The sequence below is a fragment of the Ammospiza caudacuta genome, chromosome Z (assembly GCF_027887145.1).
Source record: "Ammospiza caudacuta isolate bAmmCau1 chromosome Z, bAmmCau1.pri, whole genome shotgun sequence".
NCBI lineage: Eukaryota > Metazoa > Chordata > Aves > Passeriformes > Passerellidae > Ammospiza > Ammospiza caudacuta.
Window position 1 is genome coordinate 17,213,631 of NC_080632.1, and position 12,698 is coordinate 17,226,328.

Below are 12,698 nucleotides of genomic sequence, written 5' to 3' on the forward strand. Positions count from 1 at the left end.
GGCTCCATCTCTGCATCCAGCATCAGGCATCAGGTATCCTCCATCCTCTATTGAGGGATCTCCAGTCAATAAAGAGGGCCACATGGCAGGTTCCTTTTTTGCTCTGTGAGTTGTGGTGAAATACTGTCCAAAGCGTGTACAAAACAGTTTAAATCACTTCCACCAAAGAAAACATTTTTCATTGGCATGGTGGTAGGAAAGACATGGTAACAGAATTTTGGTAACTTTTTGCTCCTTCCTGCAAGGTGCAAGTGGTTCCTCAGGCTCTGATGGCATTTTGGGCGCCCAGGGTGTGTGGGCACTGTCTCTTTAGCTGGCCCATTCCCAGAAGCCCTGTTACAGCAGGACAGCTGTCAGAGGGGCAGGAGAAGGACACTGCTGCAGGAGAAGCCAGCGTCCTTCCCGCTTCCCTGACTGCCACCCCACAAGCAGATGGGCACAACTCATCAGTGTCACCCTGACACAGGGCATTGACCCTTGCCTAAGCACATCCTTGAGGCTTCCCGTTGATTCCAAATGCCCTCCTCCCAAGACTAACTTTCATTTTCCATCCAGGAAGCAATGTCCAGCTGAAGCAATGGAATGTGGGCATCAGAGACTCCTTGTCTAGACAGAGAGTTTATCCCAGGCACAGTCACCTGGCTTGGACACACCCTCAACCCTTCTCCCTATGGAAAGTGAGCACAGGCCAAGCTGGAACCCTCCTCTGCTGCTGTCATGGTCTGTGGAAAGGAGCAACCAGCCATTGGTGTGTTTTGAGTCTTACCTTGTGCTTTGACAGGAAGCTGCCATGTGGCAGGATGAGAAATTAATTAGCCTCATGCTGCTGCAAGCATTTCCAGTCCCAGCTGACAACAGACTAATTAGGAACCTCCCTGTGGTGTCTATTTTAGATAACCATTTACTTTGATACAATTTAACAAGGGCTTTTCTAATGGTTAATTTCACAGGCAACTCATTAGATTAATGAGTGGCAAACAGCAGGATCTTGAATAGACATTTTGAATTCCCAGCTACCAAAAGTCAATACAATTTTGCCAAAGAGTGCACTAATTTTATCGAGTCAAAACATATGCTTCCTTCTGATATTTTGTGTCATGTCATTTGTTTCCATATGTCGCCTTAACCTAAGTCCAGAAGTTTTGAAAACTGAAGGTGACCTTGTAAGTGCAGGTTCTTAGGAGCCAATTAATGCTCCTGAATGAGATTGCCCATCAGAGTCATTTGTGATGCTTGCAGACTGAGCACCAGGGCTGCTAAGTGCACCACAGTGTCAGTGCTGTCTGCTTCTCAGTGAGGACTGAGGAACCAAACTTCCTGCCAGCCCAACAATCCCTGCATCCATGACTATGGAAAATGCTGATACATGTACAACTCCAAGGTTTTCACAGGATCTCCCACAAAGCCTAACAGAATCAGAAAAGGGCCCTAAATCCTTGAAATGGCAGGAAGGAGTATCCAGCCTTTCTACCTTAACTTTCAAATGTTAAGCTTGACCCTACCTAACTGCATCACCACAGTTTGTCTTTAGGAGCCTACAGGAGTGCCAGATGTAGCCCGGACTAAAGTAGGGACATGGGTGGAAAATGAATCCAGAGGCAGCTTGTTTTTCTCTGCACAATCTGTCCTAATGGGAAAACATGCAGGAGGACTTTACTTTTCCTTTTTGTCTCTGCACTGCCTCATGTTCACAAGTTATAATTGTGAGGGTGAAGTATTTGACTCCAAATTAAGAGGGGATGACAGCAAAGGCGGCAGGTTGGACCTTACATTGCATATGATTGCACAGCTTGGAAGGAGGACTAGGGCTCTGGGTGGAGAAAGAGAGCAAAGAACGGGAGCTGAAAGGGCTTGCCCGGGGAATAGGGTGATGCTGCAGCAGCAACTAAATACTCTGGGTGATTTTCAGCAGGATGCAGTTCTCCACATGACTGAGATCAGGTTTTTCGTTGTCGCTAGAATTAATTGGCAAAGTCTCTTTGAAATGAATCTTCGAACATCTGATGTTTTTTCTTTTTCCCTGGGGATACTAACTAACAGTTCCCTGCTTTCAAACACCATCGGAAACTTAGGTTAAAGCCTCAGAGATTACTTTTGCTTCCAAGTTTGGTTGAAATTGCCTTGTGGATTTGGATACATAATTTCATTGGATAAATTGCTAAACTGGGACTGCCCCCTTCAAGTCATTTGCTCAGAGCCACCTGCTCAGAGGCACCCAAACCATCAATGTTTGTTGATGAAGAAGAGTGTTTCCATGCTTTTCTTTCTAAAATGCTATCCCAAACTAAAATCCCTATATTCTTGTCTAGAATAACACATAGGAAGTGAAAACTAGAAACATTAGTGAGGTTATCAGTTTGCATTTCTCAGCACCTTATTGTTTGTAATTCTTGCCTCACTCTCCCTTGCTCCCAGAAATTCTGTGTGACCAGAATTTGGAACACTTCCCCTGTTTCATGGCAACAGAGCTATGCTGTAGAGGCTCCACAAAGCCACACACATTATGATTTTTATCCCTTGTTGCCGTCTGGCTGAGTGTAAACACTTCCTTCCCAGTCCTGTCTGAGCCTTTTTGGATGCAAGCAGCTACAGCAAATATCAAGTGTGACTTCATTTGCTGTAGCTATCTGCCCTCTGCCTCCTGATCCTTCGGGCTGTGGCTGCTTTCCCCCTTGGCTGCATGCTGGGAGGCTGGTGACCCACTTCCCAAGGCTGAAGGCCCCGTGGAACAGAGGGTGGCTGCAGCACCCCGCAGCTCTGCTGAAGCCGAGTGCTGACAGCCAGAAGGCAGTGAGGACTGAATGCAGTTGCCTCTGAAATGCACACTGTGCACTTCCCCCAGCAGATTCCTCTGCCGCAGCCGCGTGACAAAACGTGCTCTTGACTCACTCCTCACAGGTAAATAGTGGCTCAGTGCTATCAGCTTGTGTTTCTTCCTGCCAGGAGCCTCCAAGGGTGCTATTAAGCAGAGGGTTCTAAAGCTTTTTTTCCTGAGGAGTAGCTTTATACAAGTAGCCTGTGTCACACTGATGAAATTATTAGTTCTGTCCTTTCTTGGCAGTCCTTTGGGCATTTCATGGTGCCTTCCTGAGGTCACTGGCACTGCTCTGCTGACTCCTACCTGGCATGCTACTCCATTGGTGAGCTCAGCCTGCCAAAAAACAACTTTGTCTACCAGGGTGCTCATGTCAACAGCTGGGTGCAACTGGATGAGCTGCAGTTGTCGTTCCTTTTCAAACTATCAGATGCTCTTTTTTTTTTGTACTCTTATTTACTATTAAATATCTGTTTCCAATAATATTGTGTGGTTTCTAAGGATGCTGTGTGTAAACTCATGTGTCCTTTGTGCTTTGATGTTGTGGTTTGAGAGGAAGTGAGTTTTTTTGGGATGCTGTGGTCAAACCAATAGGTGCTCAGATTTGAATATTGGCACCTGGTGTGGCCACTGGGGACATGGATATGCCTCTGAGAACACGGGGGTTAAAAGCAGAGAACTCTTAGGAAAACTCCTTTTGTGTTCGGGTGGTGAAAGAGCTCAGAGCTCTCCCTGCCCGGCTGTGGGCTGGGCAGGAGGGGCAGCCACGCGGCCGGGTGAGGTAGGCCGAGCCTGGGACAAAGAGGGGAGGTGAAGCGGCCCCGAGAATGGAAGGGTGGAGGAACATTGGAGAGTCATTGGGCAGCCACCTGTTCCCCCTTCCTGCCCAAGGAGTGAGGGAATGAGAGAGAGAGCGAGAGCCGGTGTCTGTGCCTGGGCCACCTTGAGATTTGATAGCAGGGCCGGCCGAGAAGGAGAAGGGGAGGGATGCGGCGAGGAGAAGGTGCCCAGCAAGGCAGCCGTGGGAGTTCTGGACAGGCAGAGACTGAGATATTTAACCCTTTTCTTGGATGATGGAAACCTTGCAAATGCTAATCCTCCTCCTGAATGAGAAGAGAGATAGGGACGAATAGCAGGAAATGGGCAAGTGTGATGCAAGTTTGTGCAAGTGAAAGATGTCCGAGAGAAGTTGAGAAGAATCTTAGGTGGGAGGAGATGATGGAGTGGCCTTTGGCTGGACTTTTCTTGTATAGCCATGGACAGAACCATTTTTTTCCTGTGACACAGAGACTGCATTTAGGGGGAGGCAATGGCTCGGAGCCAAGGGAGTGCAGTGATGTTATGTGAAGGAGTGCGTAAACAGAGACAACGGGTGAGGAGGGTGGTTGGTGCCCTCGATCTTCAGTGGAGAAGATCTCTGTTCTTGAGACCCCTTGGCCCTAGGGGGTAAAATCTGGGGGGGACAGGTGTCCCAAAGGTGAGACTGTGCTCTTTTTGGAACTGGACAAAGCACCCTTAAAAGGACCCTAGAAGCAGCTCTGGTCCCTGTGCAGTGGTGAGAGCACTGGGCATGGAAGGAGGAGGTCACGATGGCAGATGTTCTCTGGGCAGTGCCACGAGCGACATGGAAACACACGAGGTTTCAACGGTGTTTGCTGGGGAAGCCTATGGCACAAGAGGGACTCCTCTCCTCTTGATGAACTGAGAATTGATTGTCTGAAGGGTGGTGATGGACCGAGAGTTGGTGATCTGAGGAGTGGCAACTGAATTGAGAGTCCAAGGTTTTGTCTTACTGTGATGCATTGTGAACTTGGTTGGGGGGAGGAGGAATGTTTGGAAGGTTTTCATCCTCAGTTCTGTGTGTTTCTTTTATATATTGTAAGTTAATAAAGTTTTTTTCCCTTCTATTCCTAAGTTGGAATCTACTTTGCTCTGTTCCTGGTCACATCTCACAGCAGACACCAGGCAGAAGGTATTTTCATGTGGGCACTGGCATTGTGCCAGCATTAAACCATGACAGGTGTATTAGCAGATGGAGTACTTGGGCATGTTGCAGTACCTGAGAGTCTGTCTGGCTTCTGAAGCTGACCTGATATCTGCTGATAATTTTCCAAAGCAGAAATTCTTTATGGGAACATCATGGCAAGGTCTTGTGGATGAGCTACATCTGAAGACCAAGTGACCACAGCCCCCCATGCTGCATATTTCCTTGCAGAGGCTTGCTCTGCCCCATCAGTAACACTGAACAGCACATTGTACCTGGTTCTGAAGTTTTGATTTTCAGACTCTCACCAAATGTGTGCCATTGATTCCTAGGTGCTCTCTTGCCCTGGGTCCCAGGCATAGCACTTGGTTCCTTCTATACTCCTAGCTCCCTTTAGGGCCAGGGCTATCCTCAGGAATAACATCGTCTCCTGTTAAATACACTGAGAACAGCCCATGAGGCATGGAGTCCTTGGGCTTAAACTGTAAGTATGATCCTGTGTCTCTAGTAAGGGCATTGGTTTTCCTTTTGTGAATTCCTGCCCTAAATCCCACCCTATTCTGCCAAGGGGAGCCACCAGCTGCCATGTTATCCAATGGCCTTTGGCAGAGCTGCTGTGTCCAGCAAATAAAGTTTCTAGTAGTGTTTCAGCATTCATTCTGACCCTACATCCCTGTCAGGATCTTTTCCACATTTCCTATTCAGGTGCTACCTGCAAAACATATAATCTGTCACAGGGACAAAGACTGGATTAAACATTCCTCAGCAACATGTATTAGAGAGATTCATCCCCTGTGATCAAAGGCCCTATCCTTATCCTGTTACATTTAATGGAAATTTTACTAATAACCTCAGAAGACCAAGATATTATTCTCCCTGATTAGTGGACAAGACCATTACAACATTACAGCTTCAAAAGAAATGATAAATCCCTTTGTCTACTCTTTGGGTGAGGGAACAAGGCATGTGTGATGCTTCCTCTTTGGATGATGTCTGTTCTCGCAACTGGTAATCATCTGAGACAGGAGCTGGTGTCCTGTCAGAGGAGTGTGCTGTAGCAATTTCTCTCATCATCAATTTAGCCCTGAGTTTGGAAAATGGCTCCTACTAGATCGGAGCTGAGCTAAGTTTACGTCCATGGTTGTAGCTGTGCATTTCCAGTCCCTGTTACCACTGGTGCTGCAGAACCTGGTGCTGAACTGCCACTACTTTTTATTCATTCCTAGGAGATTTGGTGAAAGGGTGTTGAGATAATTGCTCTGTCTTCCCCTGAAATTTTTATTTTTGGAGTGTGTCTCAAATGTACTTAGAGAAAAGGAATGAAATTCAGCAGTATGACTGCGCTAGCAGAGCAAATGTTTTGCTGGTGGTAGCTATTTCCCCCGTCATGTTAGCACTGAATTTGTTCTGGTATTCCTGAAATGCCTTTAAACACTTCGTTTCTTCTTAAATGCTTCCTTGTGTGAAAGCTAGCTCTGGGAAGACAGTGCTAAGCCTCTTAGTAGAGCAAAGTTGTGCCTGTGTTTAGACTTATTCCATCACCCTCGGTGGCACTTGAGCTGATTCTACTTTTTATGCCTATCACTTTCTCATTTCCTTTGGCTATGATCCCTCTTTCTTTCTGCTGAAATGTTTGGAGGGCAGGCAATTCCATGGCTGCCTGCAGATGAAGCCAGATCAGCTTTCAGCACTGAGCTGTGTAACAGCTGCCCAGTGTCACTTGAGAGCCAATTTTGGGACAGTGTCATCAGCTTTGTCAATCCATATGTCCCAGGGAAATTTTAAGTGGATAAAAGCCTAAGTGTCTATTAATTGGATCAAATTCTTAAATGTATATCTGAGACATCAAGTGTCAAATGGAACACCCAACTATCACAACTAACTGCACAAAACTGTAATTCAATGATATCAGAGTTCCATGAATTCCAGCTATCCCTAGGCACATGATAGCTAAAAGTTTGTCCTGTGCTCACCCGAGCCTGTATATGAATATGTGGGAAAAATATTAGTAGCGTTTTTGCAAATTTTGCCCTTTTTTTGGTGTTTTGTTAAATAAAGGTTCTAATTGCCAGGTTTGTGTTTGTCAAAAGCATGTGACAAAAAAAGCCAGTATGAATAGTATCTGAGTTTTAGTTCCACAAAGCAAGTGTAAAACTTGGAAGTGGAAGCTTGCATATATATATATATATATTTCTAATATATATCTTTCTAAGTTTGCAAATATAAAAATAATCTTTCTAATACTAAAAATGTCCCACTCGCCTTAGATGTGGGACACTGTGTCCTGGAAGATGTCCTCCTGCTACCTGAACAGCAGAGCCCCAATGAGAGCATGCCCTAAGTTGCTCTTTGCCACTGCATTCATTTCTGAACAAGACAAGAAGAGTCCAGGGCTGGAAGGTCAGCTGCACACAAGCTGCATCAGATCCCAGGCGGCTTCTGGCAGGAGGTTCAGCACCAGCCCATCCTGTCAGCAAGTGCCAGGCTGCTGACGGGCTCTCCAGCTCTGCACGCAGCTCAGACAGCTGGTGGTTTGCATAGGTTTGCATAGACAGCCCCATAACTGAAATTATGGGGAGCAACACAGCTCCAGGTGAGCTGTCTGCAGAGACCCTGCCATTGAAAAGTAAGTCTCAGGACTGAGTTTGAACATTTTTCTCTTTGTCTAAACACAAAAGCATGATCAGTTCAGCTTGGCTCACTTGCCTTGTTTGTACTGGTTAAATTACTCACTAGCCTAATAGGGGCTTTCCTTCATCCATTATCTTAATATTTCTTTAATTAATTCATTCAATTTAAATAAGAAACCAATCATATCTGGTGCAAAATTTACTGAATGATAGAGAATTGTGGCTGCTCAGAAGCTCACAGTCTGACATTACCTCTAGATCATTTCTCAATAGACTTCTCTGCATCTACAACATGACAGTTGCCTTCAGGGTGGCCAGAGGAATGAAAAAAAAATAATGCTTATTTATTTTATTTAAGTAACTCATATGTTATAAACAAACTAGTAAGCACACCTCAGCCAGGCATGGAGCATTTATAAATCAGTGTAAAGAGCTCTGTTACTCTGATAGTCAATCGGTATATATTGATTTGCATTTTTCATTGATCAGACCTGCCTGCATGAGATTAGCCTCTTACAATTATCTTATATTTGAAAAGTGAATTTCTTTACAGCACAGGATAACTTTTAATAGTACGCAATAACCTGGCATCCTGGGTCCTTTTAAACAATGGATTTCACTGTGGAAGGTCACATAATACTTTTTCCAGGAATAACCAGGAATTTTTTCAAGTTGGATAAATTCCAGCTCTAGTAACTACACTTCGCCTTCCCCAGCTTCCCCAAAGGTCCAATTAATTCAGGCATTCTTAGCATAAGACTGTTACACACTGCTACTGTACATGACTAGACAGCTGCTGCACTTCCCTCCAGTGACAAATACATCTCAGTGGTGCATGAGCTAATTCCCTGCCACCACTCTGATATGGTGTGCCTGAATGATTCCAGTTCTCACAGTCCTCCAAGAAAAACCACACTGGTAACACACAATTTTATCATGGTCTTCCTAGACCTGCTAATCTTGAACATCCTTTTTTTGTCCTGCTGGTTAAATTCACTCCTGGATCTTGAACTCCCATAGGTGGGGAGGGTCTCAGAGCAGGGGATGTGCCAGGTGCACTGTCAGGTTGTACTCACACAGCACATGTTGTTTTGAATAGCTGAGAAGGCACCCCCACTGAGGTAATTGGTTACCTCCCCATTGCCTAACAGGCCTGTGACACCTGTGTTGGCTGATGTTTATCTGTAGTGAAAGAAAAGTTAAAACCTCAGACAGCGAGTGGAGATAGAAAGCCCATAGCTGCAGTGGTGCCTGTTCTGCTTTTCCTTTTGAATGTGTTTTTGCATCTGTTATTTTGACCAGGTCTCAGTCCAATCCTGGCAGCAAGAGCGTGTTGCTTTGAGCTTATCTCTAATGGTCTGGTGTGACTCCTGTGGATTGTAAAATCAGCTGCAGCGCTCACGTCTGACCCTTGCTGCCAGACTGCAGCCGGCTGTCACATCAGAGTGTCAGAGCTTCTGAATAGGGGGCTTTCCAGGCCTTCAGAAAACTTGCCCCTGTCATAATCACTGAGGTAGTGAGGATGTTTCAACACCAGGGTTGAAAGCAGTGGCCTCTTGCTTCTGTAGTTCTGCTCAAAAGCAATGTGAGGCCCAAAGGTAACCCCTGGCTACACCACCTTGGAGGGACCTCTGTCCTGCTGGAGCAGCAGCTAAAAGCAGCTGGGCTACAATGAGAGATGGTCTCACAGAAAGAATGCTGAATATGACAAAGATCAGAAGGGGGCAGCTTCTCTACTGTGTGCCTTGCTCTTTGACCTTCAGGGATCCTCTTGGACATGTTGTAGGATTTCCAGTTGTGTCAACTCCCAGCATACACATCCAGGTCTGCAAAATGCAATGGGGACAAATTATTTGTGGAGTTGCTGTGAGATGGGATAATGCACACTTCTGTCTCATCTGCACCTGTGGATGCACCTACCTTTCAGCCCACAAGGGTCTCAGTTCAGCTTGCATTGCTTGAGGGGTAGAATTTCAGCTGGCAGCTTCTGGGTCAGGCTAGTGTTGGCAGGTGGAGTAGCTCTGGGAAGGAGGTTGTTCAGTGACAGGTGTCCTACGTCAGTCTCTCTCTGGTGTCTGTCAGGGTTTCACTCAGTGCTGATTTACAGCTTCCTTCCTGCATGGCTTTCAGGACTAGCTGTCATGGTACCAGACCCCTCTTCCGATTGTGACATTGGCATCCTCTGACCACGACACAAAGCACTGGGAAAAGGCTGCAGCAGGGAGGTGGCCTGTGCCTGCCTTTACTGCATGTGCTACCAGAGTCAGCCAGCTCACATTTCATCTGAGCTCAATCTGCAGATGAACACATTCAGTACACATCCTTCCTGGGGAAAGGCTGTTATCCCTGAAACTTTGCTTCTTCCAAGCCCATTAGCTTCCAAGATGTGGTATGGAGTGTAGACAGTAAGTTAAAGGATTAGGAAAACACATATCATTTCACATGTGTAATTAGGCAAATTGAAATTCTACAGAGTGGGATGGGGAAGAGACTGGAAAGGGTAAGAGTGAAAAAAACCCCATGGTGAGAGGGATCAATTTGATTTTTATTTATGGCTCACCATGTGGTATATATGAGGTGAAACATCACTGTAAAGACTGCACACGTGTGGGGAGCCCTGTCCCGGGGAGCCTTGGCCTGGCAGCCACTCAGGCCAGACAAAGCTTCCCCGCTCGGGCTGCGAGTGACCCCACTTGCTGGGGCGATGCTGATGCCCGGGTGCCTGGCACAAACCGCCTGGGAAATCGGGCTGCGGGAGGAGCTTTAGCGCATCAAAGCAATGAACTGCGACACCACCGATGCCATTTTGCTTTGGGTTCCTTCCTTGGAGGGATCAGGGGCTCGCCCGGAGGCTCAGCCCGGCCCTCCTCGCCCCTCGCTCGCTGTCCGCGCTGTCCCGCCGGGCTCCGCCGCTTCCCGGGCAGGACAGACAGACAGACATCCCGTGCGCATCCCGGCCCGGCCCGGCCCGGCGCGGGCACGCGGTGCTGCCCCGCTCGGGAACGCGCCCGGAGCTGCGCGGGCCCGGCCCCGCTCGCAGCGCCCGCTCCGCCCGCCCGGCTGGGGCTGAACGGCGGCAGCGGCCTGGCCCGGCCTGCTGCTCCTGCTCCCTCTCTCTTCTCCCCTCCCTGCTCCATATTCTGTCCCGCTTCGGCAGCAGCACTTACCCTGCTTTATCAACAAACAGTTCTCAGATATAATATTGCTGCACTTGTGCTTTATTTTCATCTGAGAGGTCTATCAATAGGAATCCTCCACATCTCCCCTTTTACAGCAGGATGGGGCATTCATACACCCTGTTTGCAGGGTCAGACAATAGGGATGATATATAGCCAAGTACCATATGTCTCCAAGAAGGGCTTATATTCTAATTTACTGTATTACCATATAGTCACATTTATTCCAGCTCTAGTATTTTTTATATATATATATATATAAAACTAGTCACACATGACCAGTCACACAAATGGGGATGCCATGGTCTTGACAGTATGCAGAGTTCAGCTGATCTCTTTGTGCTGCTTCCAACTGGATTTTTATATTATTTGCATTGCAAAGGTCTGAGGACTACATTTTACGTGAAATTTGCAGCTGAATGTATTTGCTCATTACCATCTAATCACCTGTTACAAGAAGAAAGCCCGTAACTTCAAATGAAGAACCCCTGCCTTGGTAAAGCTGGGCTGTCTTCTCTACAGAGAAACACTGAATGTTTCACCTCAAGAGAACTAAACTAAGAAATGCTCACATTTCAGTCCTTCTTTCCATTCTTGGGCTGATAGATGGTACCTATGAGGAGTTACCTGTTCAAAATAAGACAATTCAAAAGGCAGTCAATGAAGCCACTATCCCTAGCTTAAGGCAATGCAACATTAGGCCTTAGCTTTATTTATTGCAACCAGAAGGGTTTTTCATCAGAAAATAGTGGAGGGATTTAGCCTAGTGACAAAGGTGTCAGCAATAAACCCCTCTTCAAATAACTGTATTTCATTAGGCCTGATCTCAGGTTTCAAGGAGGTCTGATAGAACTGTTGTTAGAGCCATCTGTAAAAGTAACACTGAGACAGCTAAATTTTTTGGGGAGTGCAAAAGATAGCAAACTCCATGGAGTTTATGGTCTTACATAGAACAGCTGCAAAACAAGCAAAGGAAAATATAGTCGTGGCTGTTTCCCTGAGGAGGAGCTGAGGAGATGAACTGGCAAATAAATTGTCTGTGCTCTCAGGCAAGGTGAGAGCTACTGATTGACCACAGCCCTCCTGTGATGACACAGCATCTCCCAAGCCAGACAGGGTTTTAAAGAGCCATTTAAAACACAGCTAACATAGAATTTCTATTAAAGACTTCTGAAACTGTACTGAAACACAGACATAGCTGTGATGGGAAATGTGGGCTGCAAATGGATGACAATGGAGAACTGTAGAGATTAAGAGAAAATAAAACCTGTGGTGTCACATTGTAATGTCCCAGATTAAAAGACAGATTAAAATAAATCTGATATTTAAAAATCTGAGCAAGATGGACCCTGCTCTGAAGGGTAGGATAGGAAAGGAGACAGTTCCACTGGGCAGGCAATGGCAAACTGCCCTCCTCAAGATGGAGCAAGTCAGCAGAGGGGGATATTTTTTCCATCCACCTTAGTCTGTTCAGCACAAGTGACCATATGGGGACATCAGCAACTCATAGATGATTGATTTGTATTTTTCCTGACAGCTTGTTTCTTTCTGAGTGGTCCATTAATTTTGGCTTCAGGCAAAAAAAAAAAAAAAAAAAATCCAATGCAAAACCAAACAACAACCAATCAAAAAACTTGCATAGGGAATTTTGGTTTTGGATAAAAAGAAATGTTTTACAATAAATAGTAGGACAGACTTACAAAATTCAGAAACAATTTTCATTACTATTCCAGATATAATGAGATTTATTAATATATATTAGGACAAAGTCTGTGTAAAAATATGTAATTTAATATGCTTTATAAAATGGTTGTATCTCAAACCACCAACTTTACCTTTGAATGGGTAGTAAAGATAATTTGCAATTTCCTGAAATACTAAAAGCTGAGAAAACCATGCTTTCCTAAGACAGATATTGGTAGACTAGAATAAACTGGCTGTGTTTTCTGTGCAAGATTCACCCACAGATAGTCTATGAGTAAGTCAATACTGCTATCAATTTTTCTTAATTAGGAGGCTTTTACCCATGAGGAAGAAAGAAGCATAACTACATCTCAGAACTACTTCGCTCATGCTTCAGCCTGCTGTTGGCC